Below are 6,306 nucleotides of genomic sequence, written 5' to 3' on the forward strand. Positions count from 1 at the left end.
TGTTGATTTTACTACTGGCAAAGCTGGAAACCAAATTAGGAGTTCTGTCTTGGCATGTTATACCTGTTGGTATATACTAAATGTAGGGCTTTTATGGGTAGATCATCTGTGAATAATGATGTCTGCTGAGTGTGTTTTGTATATTTTAATTATACGCCAGTAAAACTTAAAAAAGGTTATGCCTAAACTACCTAATTTCTGTTTCTTGTCTATAAAAAACAATGTTGATTCGTTTAGGTTTCTGTTATTCTTGGATAAATTAGATTTTTAAAGAAATCATAAAAACAATAAGGGATGCGTTAGAAAAGAATGTAATTTATAATACTACATTTAAACCCTCCTTTTCTGAATTACACAAGTGATGCAAGATCCAAAGCAAGTGTTAAAGGTCCTTAAAAGAACACTGACATCAAAATTTTTGAGTCAATAAACAATTTTTTTAATACTGTGAACATTCTAGGAAATACAGAGAAGAGAGAAAGGAAGTGTTTAGGAATTTTAAAGCACCTCACTGTTCTGAGGAAGAGAGATTTTTCTTTAGTTTGAGCTCTATTTTTAATGCCTTAACTGGTATTTTAATATTCCTAGAGTGGAGACTACTCATTTGCTGGATTTATTCCATGTTGCTGGGTTTTTGTTTCAGACATTATTCCATAGCTTGTCTTAACCCAGGAAGCTTTATAAGATTTAGCTGATACACAGGAAAGTATGGTAACTTCTGTACTTTCCCCTTTGGGTAGTTACATGCAGTGTTTCAGCACTTTATTAGAGTAGAGGGAGTTAGAGCAATAGACAATTTTTGTAATTAAAATCTGAAGCTACACTGACAGTACTTTTGATCTGCCACATGACTCTGGGGAGTAATGGTAGGTATGGCAAACACTCCTAACAAGAGAAACACTCAAGATTTCTTGATGCTAAGCCCAGGTTGCCAGGGCTCTGAGCACACCAACTGGATTTGCAACCTCTTTTCCTACACCTAAAGTTTTACTGTCTGTACTCAAGCCAGCTCAGACACAGTGCTGCTCTGTAACCTCAGATCAAGGTGCTATGAAAACAGCCAAGTTGCAAGACAGAGCTATGAGAAGCCCTTCCTGGGCCCTCTGCTGTGTTCAAGCGCAGACCTTTGCCTGTGGTTCTTGCCTGAGCAATGCTGTGGCTATGCTTGGTCCTTGCCTGAGCCTACTACACTGTAGTAGTGCCCAGTCTTGCACCCTGATGCTCCTGACCTTGCCTTGCTGACTGAGTTCTCTAGCTGCAGCTTGGACCTGCCCTGTGCCTAGACTCCCCTGGCAGTCACTGGACTGTTAGCTGACTCTGGCTGCCATCCCTGGGCCTGTCTGGGCTCCTGACAGGATGTCTCCTACTTGGTGTGGCCACTGGCCCTGCTGCCTCACTGGTACTTGCAACTCCCGTCTCCCCTGCCCTTCAGGGCAGCCCAGCCCTTGCTGTTCCCTGACATGACTTGCTCAAGCAGAAGCTCTTCATTAAACAGCTTTATTCCTCAAGGATGGCCTAGACTGAGGAGCTCTGCCAGTCCTGTAAAAGCCAAGCAAGCTGCCCCGAGAGACAGGAGCCTGAGCTTCTCATATTGTTTAAGTTGGACTGGGAATCTTGTTGATTTACTTCAGGGGAAATTTAGCCAGCAGCATTGGACAATTTAATTTCTCATTTGTAAATCATAATGTTAGAGAGTAATTATAAAATATGAACAAGGTTTATTTTGGTTTTAAGTACCATTTTGATTTCCCAGGAAGCACTGCTCATCAGACCCCAATTTTCCCAGAACAACAAAACAACAACAACAAAAAAAGGAAAATCTAAATGTAATCATGATTTTTTGTTTAATGGTCGAGTTTCATATACAGGCACACTAATGGCACTTAGATTACAAAATTATTTCAACTTACATCCCCAAAACTAAAAGGAAAACCTTTAGAAATGTTTAAATCCCAAGAACTCGAGCACTTTATAAACATTGCTGGATTGAAGCTTGTAGCTTTCCAGTAAAATACGAACTGTTTCTTTCTTCCCTGATCCTATAAAAAGAAAATGAACAAAGGCTGGGGTAATTTACTCAAATAATGAATAGCCTTTTATAATTAAGGTATTGTTTTGGTCATTCCATGACCATCTAACAAAGCTGAAACTGTGTTCCTGCTTAAATGGTGGCATATCCTATTCCCCACTATTGGCTGCATTTTTCTCAGGTCTCCCTTGTTTATTCTGTCTATCGCTTGTTTGGCTGCCCGGTGACTAGCCAATCCTTTCAGATGAACTAAACCAGGAACTAGCTGTCAACCAGATTACATCTCTGATCTTGTGAGGCTGTGTGAAATCTCATCCTTAGAAATATATGTCTTACACTCCCAGTTTTGCTACAGAGCTCTTCTATGACCTTTAGCAAATCCCTTAAGCTTTTTCTGTTTCCACTTGTGAAATTGAGGTAATTATAGTCCTCAGTCTTTTTGTATGTGAGGATTAATTTATTAATATGCATGAGATGTTAATATCCTACAGTGATGAAAGCCATAGAAATTCCTAGATCAACTCTTCCATGTATTTGAGTTTTAATCATTTACAGTTATGGAGAGTTTATTCCTGCTAAAAGTTTCAGCAAGCCAGACACCTCCACATCAACTTAATTGTATTAAACTGTAGTTCAAAAGCAAGAATAATATTTAGTTCACTGTCATTTTCATGGTGACTCTATCTTAAATTCGTTCGAATAATCATAGTGGAAATTGTGATTCCTGAGGGTTCCAAAAGGCATTTGTTGCAAAAAGGCTATTTTTGCCAAAACCTGAATTGCTAGCATGTAAATATTCCAAATGGATGCAAAATTCTGAATTTTGAATGTTTGAAATGTATAATGATTGGTGTGCCATCATGATTTAGGTAATTAGCCACTGGGGCTCATGGTGCTGGAATGAGCTAGTAGTATTTAGCTGGTGATTTTAAAGTTTTGGGTGGTTTGGCAGCAACAGCAAGTTAACGGCACAATGTGTTCCCATGGCCTTGTTTGAAAAGCTGGAGGGGTGGATGTGAAGGCTTAGCTGCCATAACAGGGGTTCCTACCATGCAAAGCCACCTGTGACATTGAGGAAAAGCTCTGTTGACACTGAGGCTGCATCTGCTCTCCAGCTCTGCGGAGAAACTCACCCAGGCTCTGTTATTCTTTTTAAGTTATGGCTTCAATATGCCTGTCAAGACTCCTCACTTTCAAAGGGGTTGAGACAAAGACGTGAGCATTTCCTCTATCTGTTGCCTGAAAGCCAGGTTAACAAATAATACCTAAGAAAAAGATTTAATAATGGCATGTTACCTATTTAACTGTGTATTCACTAGAGGAGAAAGGGAGGTTGAAAGTGTTTAGTCTTCTCCCATCAGCACCAGCTGCTGTTGTGTGTCATATCTCATGACATTGTTTAAAGCACAGACATCCTTCACTGCTAATAAATTAGAGGCTTTCAAACCTTACCTACATAATTGCAGAGAGCTGTGCTGCTGTACGTGATACTCATAACTGCATTTTTAGGCCATTTTTGGAAGAGAGGCTGGTTTTACTTCACTCATTTCTCTGAGGTAGACTAAGTGACAGTAGAGAGAAGAGATCCTTCTTGCTCCGGGTTAGGCTGTGGGAGGTTATATTGCTGTTTTGGCTGCATCTGCTGCCTTTCTATTCAGAAATAAAGTGGTTTGGGTGGATGCTGTCCCTTTATGTTACTAGCATACATACCATTACTTATAAACTGCAGTCCTCATGCTTGTATCTGATTTTATATGTATTTTATGCTTATCTTAGATGTATCTTAAGGTATGCTTACATTCAAAGTTAATTTGTTCGTCTGCAATGTTGCTGTAAGCACCTATGTTATCTTGCCTAAATTCTGCAAACCTAGAAATGGAGTCTGAGTTATTTTGCTCTAAACACTTTTTTGTCCCATCTGGAGAGGGTACTGCAGGGAACTTTCAGAAAGTCTGAGTGTGGCTTAACTCTTCTCCCATGGTGGCCTACATGGTTTTAAATATTGCCGGTTTTGACTGTAACCTGGCCATGTAAAGCCTTCAATCACTTTGGAATCAGTCATTTGGGTGGGACTGGACTCAGTGACCCAATCTCATGGAATCCTACATCCTCAGGCACTCAGAAAGACCAAGTCACATTCAGACGGGACCATTCTGAACTGTCCTCAATTCGGAGAACAGTGATTTTTACATCAGTCCTGTCTATTTCTCTGGAACCTCCAAACCCGGCAGGTTGCTACTCTTTCCAGTGTCCGGCAAGCCTTGCGGAGAAGGGCGCTGCCTTCTGCCGGGGCTGGGGGGCCCTTCCCCCCCGCCTGCAGCAGGGGGGGAGCAGGAAAAAAAAAGGGGGGCGGGCGGCCCCGCGGCTCCCGGGCCGGCCCCGGCCCCGCGCTGCCCTCGCAGCGGCGAGACCTTCTCGCCAGCTGTGCCCTGAACGCACGAACGCTTCCCACGGCTCCGACTGCTTATGAAATTGCTCTCCGGAAAGGGTCCTCCTGTAAAACCTGCTCATTTCAACGAATTACAGAATGCAGGTGCACTCTAGAAATACCCAATTGTAGGGATTAGTTGGGCACACTGGGACAATAATCAGGACAAAAATAAATATGATGGTATCAGACGTTAACCAACAGTTTAAAAAGTAATATGGCAGTAGCATCACAGAAATTCATGGCTCAGAAACTAGCCACCTCCAACCTCCTCCCCCCCAACAACTGAGTACAGATGGAAAAGCTGGCTGTTTTCCATCAATAGTGAGTAACCCATTTTCCCTACTGATTGATTTGGCCTGTACTGTTGCTCTTTTACTATTTTTTTTTTAAATGCTATTCCTGGCAGAAAGGTCTTGGCATTAAACTTAATGCTGAATGACAACTTAATACTTCCTCTTCCAAGTCTCACTGACCTTTAGTTTTGTGGCAAATAATTTCTAATTTGTATATAGGAAAATACTTCAATCACCTAGCTTTTAAAAATGAGATTGAGAGGAATCATTAGTTTAGCACAAAAATGCACTATTTTTATTCTACTGCTAGAAGTCTCTATACTAAGCTGAACTGTTGCTTGTGAGAAAATGGAAGTGCAGTGCACAAATATTTGCAAGTTGCTGATATACCTTCTGATGAATCATTAAGCAGTGGTTAGGACTTCCTTCAGCTTTCTCAGCAACACAACAAAATAGAAGTAACTTGCTTTCCTCTTTGGAATAACCTTCAATTAACTGAGTCCTCACTGAATTAACCACACAAAAAAATTTAGTTAATAAAAGGGGATTATCCAAAACTGAACTAGAACTGAATAAAGTAGCTAGCAGGTGTTGTTACATGTATCTTTTATTGACTTTAAATCTCACTGCATCATCCTTCCTAACAATTTGTGAGGTTCAGTTCTTCTAGACAGTGCTATGGCTCTCCTGCTTGCATACTGTATTCGTTCTAATTACCTTAAATTCATTCTGTAGGAGGAAGTAAGATTTTGAACTATATGGAAATCTTGTGTTACCACTGTTCTCAGAGCTCTGTAAATCTTAAAATGCAAAGCATTCAAAGTAGGAGTGAGACTGTAGACTACACAAAAAACTATTTTCCAAATTACTTCATAGTAAGTAAAACCCTAATGATATCATTGAACACTTGACACTACTAAGAGAGTAGAAAAAAAAAATCCATACTATTAACAGCAATTTCATTTAACCCCAGGTTGGTTTTTTTTCAACTGTAAAATGGGAAGCACTAGAGAAGTTTATTTATTATTCTTATTTGTTTAAATCATTTGGTTCTGGTTTGCCAAGGGGAGCATTTTCAACTCTCCTCAGTCCTTCTTGCTGGCACTGAGGTGACATGGTGCAGCTGTCCTACTCATCCTGGAGAGGGCCACTCGTCATAAGGTGATTTAACCATTTTGCAGGACTGCAGCACCACCACCGATGAAAGCAAATGCTTTCTTCACGTCCTCAAATTCGAATACATGTCATCTCGCAGCAGCGGCGCTCTTGGCAGTGACACTTGTATGTGAGCTGTGCTGCAGAGCAGCCTGTGTGCTTAAGCTATCGGCCTAACAGGTGCTTTAGCATCCGCCACGCGACGTGCCTTCCCTCCAGTCCTCCCCGACCCCGCGCTCGGCCCCGGCGGGGTCCGGCAGTCCGCGGGCAGGGCCGTGGCCTGCACACACTCGGCCCGCCACCCCGTGCAGGACCTCGCAGCGCTTCCAGAAGCACAGAGCATGCCAGCGAGCCGCGGGATGAGCGGGGAAGGACGATGGGCAGAGCTGCCGCCACCA

The sequence above is a fragment of the Corvus brachyrhynchos genome, unplaced genomic scaffold (assembly GCF_000691975.1).
Source record: "Corvus brachyrhynchos isolate BGI_N302 unplaced genomic scaffold, ASM69197v1 scaffold255, whole genome shotgun sequence".
NCBI lineage: Eukaryota > Metazoa > Chordata > Aves > Passeriformes > Corvidae > Corvus > Corvus brachyrhynchos.